Source organism: Nematolebias whitei, chromosome 1 (assembly GCF_014905685.2).
Source record: "Nematolebias whitei isolate Nwh7 chromosome 1, NemWhi1, whole genome shotgun sequence".
NCBI lineage: Eukaryota > Metazoa > Chordata > Actinopteri > Cyprinodontiformes > Rivulidae > Nematolebias > Nematolebias whitei.
The window spans coordinates 83,768,933-83,777,885 of record NC_056498.1 but is presented as its reverse complement, the minus strand read 5'-3'; the positions used below and the strand labels follow the sequence as shown (position 1 = coordinate 83,777,885).

The following is an 8,953-nucleotide window of genomic DNA, read 5'->3' as shown; positions in this document are numbered from 1 at the left end:
ATATATATATATATATATATATATGCGACAACACCACCAGCCTGATCGGGAGAGCTCATCAGAGACTCTGCTTCCTCAGACGGCTGGGGCGAGCTGGTCTGGGGGGCTCGGTCCTCGCCTCCTTCTGCAGGTGTGCAGTGGAGAGCATCCTGTGCTCGGGCATCAATGTGTGGCGTGGAGGCTGCACAGCTGCAGAAAGAGGAGCTTTGCGGAGTGTGGTGAGGGCTGCACAGAGGTCTGTTGGAATCAGTCTCCCCACCGTCACAGACATCTACACCTCCAGATGCAGGAAGAGGGCCACCTGCATCATGAGGGACCCCACCCACCCAGCACACACACTTTTTGCCCCGCTCCCCTCAGGAAGGAGGTTGGGGAGCATTGGGTGTGGGGCCACTGGACTGAGGAGCAGCTTCTGCCCTGAGGCTGTTGGACTCATGAATCTCTAACTAGAATAGTCACTGTGAAAAACCATATCATGTTGCTGCTGATCTGTTTCGTGTTGCTGCTGATCTGTTTCAATGTTGGTGTGTTCATGCGTGCACATCTGCTCGCAGACTCATGTTCATGTTTGTGCTGATGTTCAATGTTTTTATGTTATGAATGCTTGGTGTATGTTTAGTTGATGTTTTTCTTAGTTCATATCTTAGATGTTATTACTGTTTTTCTTAGACATTTTATTGTTGGATGTAACTGGGACCCCGTGTACATAATTTCGCTCCACCACATGTACCACATGAGGTGCGAATGACAATAAAGAAACTCTGACTCTGACTCTGATATATATATATAAACACAAGCAAAATTTTAGAATCGGTAAAACCAAATGTAACTTGAGTTGAGATGAAATTTGTTAAACAATGGAATGACATGAGTGACATTGGGATTCCAAGAAAAAGAAAAGTCATAATTTTTCTCCTCTGACTACTGAATCTCAACCAGAGGAATTTTTGACCTCATGACGTGTGGTCTTTCAAAACAGACGGAGACATCTGTTGGAACTGATACCACTAAATGTTTGCATGAAACCAACAAACTGCAGTTTGTAACAACCACAAAACTACACAACTACATGTTTTAATCAGGTTAAAAAATGATGCAACACTAAGGGAAATTTAGTTTTCTTGCATCTGTGTAGTTTGGGTTTTGAACAATATTTCTCAAGACTCCAGAAGCACAGCCAGGATGATAACAGGTTGATCACACTTGGCAAGTGAACCTGTGGTGAAAGGTGTGTCCGACTATGCTGAGTGCAGCGTGGTCTGTGTTGAGGTCACCGCACAGCGACCGTCTGTAACCTGTCATTTCAGAAGTGGCCACATTCTGGACCTGGCCGGAAGCTCCAGTTGTAAAGCTGAGAAGCTGACCAAGGTCAACAGTGAGTCCCATAGTCTGTCAGCAACTGCTCATCACAATATTCTCAGGTATTTTTAGAGAATGATTATTTCTTGTAGCATTAATTAAAACTGAACAACAACAATGTAATTAATATGTGTGTAGAAGTGTCATTTAAAAACTTAATAGTTGGGTCTGTAATAAACAAATGATTTGAGCAAGGAAGCTTTTCATCAACGTTGTGCTTTTCTTGTTAATGCAGAAAAAAATCTGTCATGGCGGTACCACTGGCTGGCTGAAACAGAAACAGTTTTTAAGTAAATAATTGCCAGTAAGTGTGAACAATATTGTCAGTGCAGCAGTGTTGATGCAGCACTCTTTGTTTTGGAGGTCTAACTAAGGCACAAAACTCAAGTAGCTGCCTCTTAACCATTCAAACCTTCAGCTCCAGTTACTTTGGTCAAACATTCATCCATTCATCCATTATCTTTTACCTGCTTCTTCCATTTTGGGTCATGGGGGTCGCCGGTGCTCATGTCCAGCAGTCACTGTGCGAGAAGTGGGAGACACCCTGGACAGGTCTCCAGTCCATCACAGGGACAGATAGAGACAAATGAGACAAACAACCATTCACTCTCTCACTCACACCTAGAGACAATTTAGAGTTACCAGTCAGCCTAACATGCATGTTTTTGGTCTGTGGGAGGAAACGGGAGTACCTGGAGAAAACCCACGCATGCATGGAGAGAACATACAAACTGCATCCAGAAAGGCCGGATTTGAACCGGCAACCTTCTCGCTGAGAGGCAGCAGTTCTACCAGTTGCGCCACCGTGCTGCCCTTGGTTAGACATATTTGCTAAAATTGTCATGATGTTTGAGCATTTTGTGACCTTTTTTTTCATTGTGTTGTTTTAACGGCACAGTAGCACATTTGGCAGAGCTGTTGCCTTTCAGCGAGAAGGTCACAGGATCGTGTCTTGGCCAGGGGACCTTTCTAGGTGGACTTGGCATGTTCTCTAGATTATTTATTATTATTTAATATTTCTAGTTTATTTTTCTTATTTTGGCTTTCCCTCCCTGTGATGGACTTGCGACCCATCCAGGGTGTACCCCGTCCCTCACACAGTGATTGCTGGACATGGGCACCGGCGACCCCCGTGACCCAAAATGGAAGCAGCGGGTAAAATATAATGGATGGATGGCTTTTCCCTCTTCAGTGGTTACCACAGAGTCATCCTCCTCCATCTCACTCTGTCCTCTGCATCCTCTGTCCTCACTCCAACTACCTCCATGTCCGCTCTAACTGAATCCATATATCTCCTCTTTGTCTTTTTCCTGGCAGCTGCATTTCATCCTTCTGCCAATATACCCACTGTCCCTCCTCTGGACATGTCCAAACCACTGTCCCTCCTCTGGACATGTCTAAGCCATCTCAGTCTGACCTTTCTAACTTTATCTCCCAGTTGTTCAACCTGTGCTGTACCTCTGAAGATCTCATTTCTAATCTTATCCATCCTTGTCACTCCTAAGGAGAACCTCAACATCCTAATTTCTTCTACTTCCAGTTCTGTCTCCGGTCTTTATGTCAATGTCTCTGTCTCCAGATCATACAACATAGCTGGTCTCACCACTGTTTGTAAACTTTTCTTTTGTCACAAATCACTCCTGAAACTTTTCTCCATCCTACCTGGATTCTCTTTTTCACCTCTTTACCACACTCCCCATTTTTCTGGACAGTGGACCCTAAGTATATCGCTTCAGTTTATCATTAAATTCAAATTAAAAAACATCAAAGCAACGCTGTGGATTTGTCATATCCTGGATGACTGAGAATTTATACCTGCATACTTACTGTCAGATCCTTCTGTTTACTTTGTGGTCTCTGCCATGTTTCCTGTGTAGCATTCAAGATTTTTTTCATCTTCATCCTGATTCTTCATCCTACATCTGGGTTCACAACAACTTACTTTTCCCTGACAAACATCTCAACACCATATCTGCCTGCCTTTGAAAATGAAGGGAAGAGCTGTGCTAAATTGCAACTTCCCGTGCAGAACCATCCAATAAAACCACCACCTTTTCTGACAGTTGACAACTTTGTTTCAGGAAAATGAACACATGAGCACTTGTGTGAATCATTTTGAAGCTGTGTGAACATATGTTGTTCCACCCCATCGTGAATTCTGGTTTTGGTTGAAGTGAAAAGTTTCACTTTTCTGTGAAACTTTGTACGTAACTTTGTTTGGATTTCCAAAGAAATCCAAACATACAGCATTTGATTATCTTATTTTAAGAATATATTTTTCAGGAACAAAAACATTTTCCTGAAGAGAAACAAGTAAAGGTTTTGGAATGATCACTTTCTATCTCCATTTGATTTGAAAGTCCTACTCAGAAATATCTGATTTTTTTTACACTGTAAAAAGGGATTTTTTTTTATTTATTTATTTCAGCCCATTATTCTGTATCAGTTTAATAATCCATTGGTGAAGTTATTCTGATTTTTAAAAAAGTAATTTGTAAAATAACATATTTCTTTTTCGTCTTTTTGTCATAATAAACTGGTGAAGGTGAGCCCAATGGTGCAGGCAGTAACAGACTCAGGAGATATAAAATAAAGTATTTATTAACAAGAAATCAAAAGGCCGATGATGCAGCAAGACTTACAAAAATCACAAGAAGCTGATGGGACATCACCAGTGGACAGCTTACAATGCCAGGACAAAGGACTAACACAGAGACACAGACTATATACAGTGACTAACAAGACAAAACACCTGTGAGGACACGCAGCTGAAACACATCAGGGGAAATGTTAAACTAGGAAACCAGGGAGTGCAGGGAAAAAAAGGGGTAAACCAGGAAGGTTTTTTTTCAGCTTATGTAACTCTTCCTAAACCTAACCTTACACCTGATCCAGAGGACAACCCTAAACTTAACCCCTTTACCCTTGTGCCTAAACCTAACCAAGGCCCTAAACCTAACTGCCAGACCCTTTCCTCTGAACCTAACCACGTGAGCCTGTTATCATCGCTAACAATGCTAACAACAAAGCCTATTATCATTGCTAACAACATAGCCTATTATCATCCCTAACAATGCTAACAACATACCTTTAAACCCACTAGGAGGTACAGGAGAGGCAGTCTGACCGCTACAAATGGGAATGATAACAACTAATAACGGCCATTTAATGGCTGATAACATTTGAAGCGAGAGGGTGGGTGTTTCACCTTTCCCACCCATTTTGATGTTGTCAGTCCAGGGAGTTGAACTAGTGACCTTCCAAGTTAGGCTATCATGATTGTTGTAGAAGGAAGCAAGACATGTGAATAAGGTAAATGCTCTCTGAATACACTATAAAATCAAACATGTGTCAACTTTAAAAATATGGCTGAAGAAACTGCCATGAAATTCTAAGATTAAAAAAAGTTTATTTTGTCCTTTATAAAAACGGTGTATTGTGTAAATATCTGTTTGAGTTTAGGGGAAGTCTCTGACAAGAAGACTATTTCCTTTTGGTCTCTGGACCATGTTCGTTTTTCCCAGTCCAGCTCTGTGTCTCAACCAGTGTTTTCCTTCAGAAAAGCAAAGACATCTCATCACAATTTGTCCAAATCATAGCACAGCTCCAGTATAATGAGCATGACACCACAGTTATGATGATTACAGCATCAGGAGTGGTTCACAAGCCACTATAATAACTGCTGAGACTGAAGAGAGCAGAGGAGAGTGTATAGAAAGATGAAAGGTATGAAAAATATGCTGTAAGGTGATTTTTCTTCTTGTCTGATCTTAGATGTTAATGTTTCCTATTCTTATTTTAAAAGCAATTAGTCTTGTGTTGCTTGTCTATGAGATATTTTAACCACAAATAAGGTGATTTATGATGTGCTTATAAACATACAAAAACTATCTAATGATTTTAAAAAATCTTTAATTTTTGTCACGTTTTTAGATTTTAACTTTTTGTTTACTGTCTTAAGAAACAAGATATGGTCAGGTCTGCATCCCCTTAGCTGTTACTAGCTTGGAGATGCTGAGCTACAAGCAGGAAAAATGAAGTTTGGGTGAGCCACACATCAAGTGAAAACATCCCGGAGGTCGGAAATGCAGGATTATGTTTATCTTGTTTGAACAAACAGATCTCATATTCTGCAGTATGTAGTACTCCTCTATCTTGATGGGTGAGATGTTGCAGCCGTACATATCTGACGTATTTTTGTAAATTCAATAATAACTAATGCTAACTAACTGACCACAAGCACATATTCCAACCCTTTTATGAAAATTCTAGATACAATACAATCACCAGACCTTCAAAATAAGTTACTCTCCCCTATGTTCCTCCCCCCATTTTTGTTGCCATACAGCTTTACAATTTAAATTGATAATTTGTGTAGTATTCTGTAATAGCAATGCCAAATAAAAAGGGTACAACATTATACAGCTATTCTTTTGCTGTTAATTCATGATTGGGCGGATGAGGCAACATGTCCAGGAGGGAAACTCAATCATCTCTGTCCAAAGTGACACTTTCCCTTCCTTTGAGTTCTAGAGCATTCCCAAACCAGAGAGGATACTTTCCATGAGTATGACCCGGGATCTGTCCCTATAGTGGGATGTGAAAACAAGGAAGGGTCCAGGAAGCATCCTAATCAAATGCACAAACCACCTCAACCTCCTTTTAATGCAAAGGAACCATGGTTTTACTTTGAGCTCCCCCTGGTTGATCACGTTCATCACCTTATCTCTAAGGCTGAGCCACTCCACAGAGGAAATTAATTTCATACCTGTGTATCCAGGATCTTGTTCTTCCTTTTGTCATGATCCATGATCCTCATGGTGAATGTTGGAACTTTGGCACACCAGTAAATTAAGTGCTTTGCCATCCAACTTAATCTTTTTTCACCACTACAGACCAAAGCAATGCCCTTACTTTTGAAAACAAGAAAAATACTTATGAAATTTAAGTCCAAACAAATAGAAGCAGTTACTAAACTTTCTTAATGCGGCTGTGTCTAGGTATTTCCTCACCAAAATCACATCTGTAGCTGAAATGTGTCTATGTTTCTGTCTCAGCAGAGACACAGTGATTCCTGTAATTTACATATAGCCTGGATTGTTCCTTTGTTGGCCTCATCCTACAGGTGATTGATTTGTTAACAACTATTTCCCCTACAGATCGTTGATTGAGTGCTGCTTGTCCTTGCCTGACAAGTGTAATGTGTGTGTGTGTGTGTGTGTGTGTGTGTGGGTGGGTGTGTGTGTGTGTGTGTGTGTGTGTGTGTGTGTGTGTGTGTGTGTGACTTGAGACCTGCTCAGAACAATTTCAGCTGGAGGTCTTTCACTTTTCTCTTTAGAAACTCTTCTTTGCATTTTCATTCTACTACAGTTCAACAAAGACCACATGGGACAGTTGAGCAATGTGTGTGACTGTGGGTTACTGTGACTTTAGATGTGTTAAAAGACGAGAAGAAACAAACAGAAGTAAACTGCCACAACTCCTTTACATTATTTATTATTTAACTGAATTAAATTGTGGTTTGATCACAAAGTTTATGTATGTATGTTACAAATATTTTAGACCAAAGATTTTATCCTGTAAACAAAGGTTAAAACTTTTGCGACAAACAAACAAACAATACATCTCCATGGAAAAGGTGACTAAATATACCGTAATGAAATGTGTTGTGAGTTAAAGTAGAATTCACTGTGGATTTTGATCTAAAGAGGTTGGGGGCAACCTGACTCTAACCCAGCATCAGAATCAGTGTTTTTTTTTTTTTTTTGTCCTTCTAGTTTATAGCTTGTTGTTTGTAATGATTAGATTTATCTATATTTAGTGAATCTTGTGTTTAATTTTATCAACACCCTTGTGTCCCTCTGTGTCAGTATTCACTCTTCCTCTGTCACAAAACCAGGCTTTTGGATTCAGAATGACAAGACACAAGAGTAAAATATGAAACAGTTTTAATTATAATTGCAGCTGCAGCCAGGGAGAGGATCCAGAAGAGGTAGGGTCGTGATCCAGAAGGCAAGGCAGGGGTCAAGCATGGGGAGTCAGAGTTCTTAAAACAAATCCAAGGGGTAATCCAAAATCCAGAGTCAAAGGGCCAGAAAAAGTTGTCGTACCAGGGTCAGAAGGGCAGAGCAAAACCAGACGAGCGGCAGGTAGAGAGATAAATCCAAGAGGCAAACGTGAGGTCTTAGTCCAAAACACAAGGCTTGAGGTTCAGGCATGAAACTATGAATGGCTTGAGAATCAGGGACCATGAGAAGTTTAATAATCTCGCGACGAATGAGTGTGGGCGTGGAATTTAAGTAGTGGAGAGAACAGGTGAGAGGCATGAAGGTTGATTGTGGTGAATCAGCTGAGGGGGCGTGGTGACAGAGAAGTGACATGAGCAGACTTGAAGTGTAGATTGACAGGAGCTGATGTGGACAATGGCAGGAGCTGAGGGATAAACGAAACATGAAGGAGAAGGGCAGAAACATGGCATGTCATGAAGGGGCAGGGAAGTGAGCAGATGGGGGCCAGCGGGGGCCGCTGATCATGACATTCTCAGTCCATTTTCTGCTTCCCCGGTTAGCCTGCTACACCTGCACTAGGTTACCTGTCACAAGTGTCGCCACTCCTTCTTATCAGCCCCAGTCCATATTATCCTTCTGTTCCTCCTCACTCACCAGCACAGCATTGTTAGCTTTCATGCCACATTTCAGTTTCCTTGTATTCCTAGTGCTCCTCGTGTAAATCTCCTTGTGCATCCATGTGAATTTTGTGAGAAGAATAAACAGCCTCATCAGCATTTTGTTTTTTCATTTTAAAATCAAATAAAAATAATACAAGTTTGTTTTGAGCTCCTTATGTAAAGTCTGCATTTATGTATTTATAACCTCTTGCCGTGACACCAAACTATTTAGCTTGAATAGAAAACAGATTTTGACACACATCAGTTTTAGGTGCAAATCAGAGCCTGCTAAGATATTGTTTTTTTAAATATGAAATATTATGTAACCCTGATAATAAAAGTATGTCTGTTTCTTTTGGCTGCTCCCCATGGGTTGCCACGGCAAGTGAACTCACATGAAAGATTTGGCAATTGTCTTACACCGGATGCCCTTCCTGACAACCTGGGCTCGAACCAGCAGACCCAGGATTTCAAGGTGGCGACACTGCTTACACTTGAGCTGCCGCTGCCCTGATAAATAATAATGCATCCCTGATAATGATGAGATTGGTGTAGTTGGTAGAGCTGCTGCCTCTCAGCGAGCAGGTCGCCGGTTCAAATCCTGGCCTGGAGCCTTTCTGGGTGGAGTTTGCATGTTCTCTCTGTGCATGCATGGGTTTTCTCTGGGTACTCTGGTTTCCTCCCACAGACTAAAAAAAATGCATGTTAGACTGATTGGTAACTCTAAATTGTACCTAAGTGTGAGTGAGAGAGTGAATAGTTGTTTGTCTCGTTTGTCTCTATGTGTCCCTGTGATGGACTGGAGACCTGTCCAGGGCCCCTGCCAGTGATGTCTTGACATGACCTCCATGACCAATAAAGGAAGAAGCAGGTAAAAGATGATGGATGGATGGATGGATGGATGGATGGATGGATGGATGGATGGAT

The 8,953-nt window shown here is 41.2% G+C and overlaps 1 protein-coding gene across 1 annotated transcript in view; it reads right to left on the bottom strand.

The window, feature by feature from the left end:
* Nucleotides 1–8,953, bottom strand: part of LOC119413748 — an 880,117-nt gene that overhangs the window by 315,424 nt on the left and 555,740 nt on the right. The gene's annotated exons all lie outside the window — the stretch shown is intronic.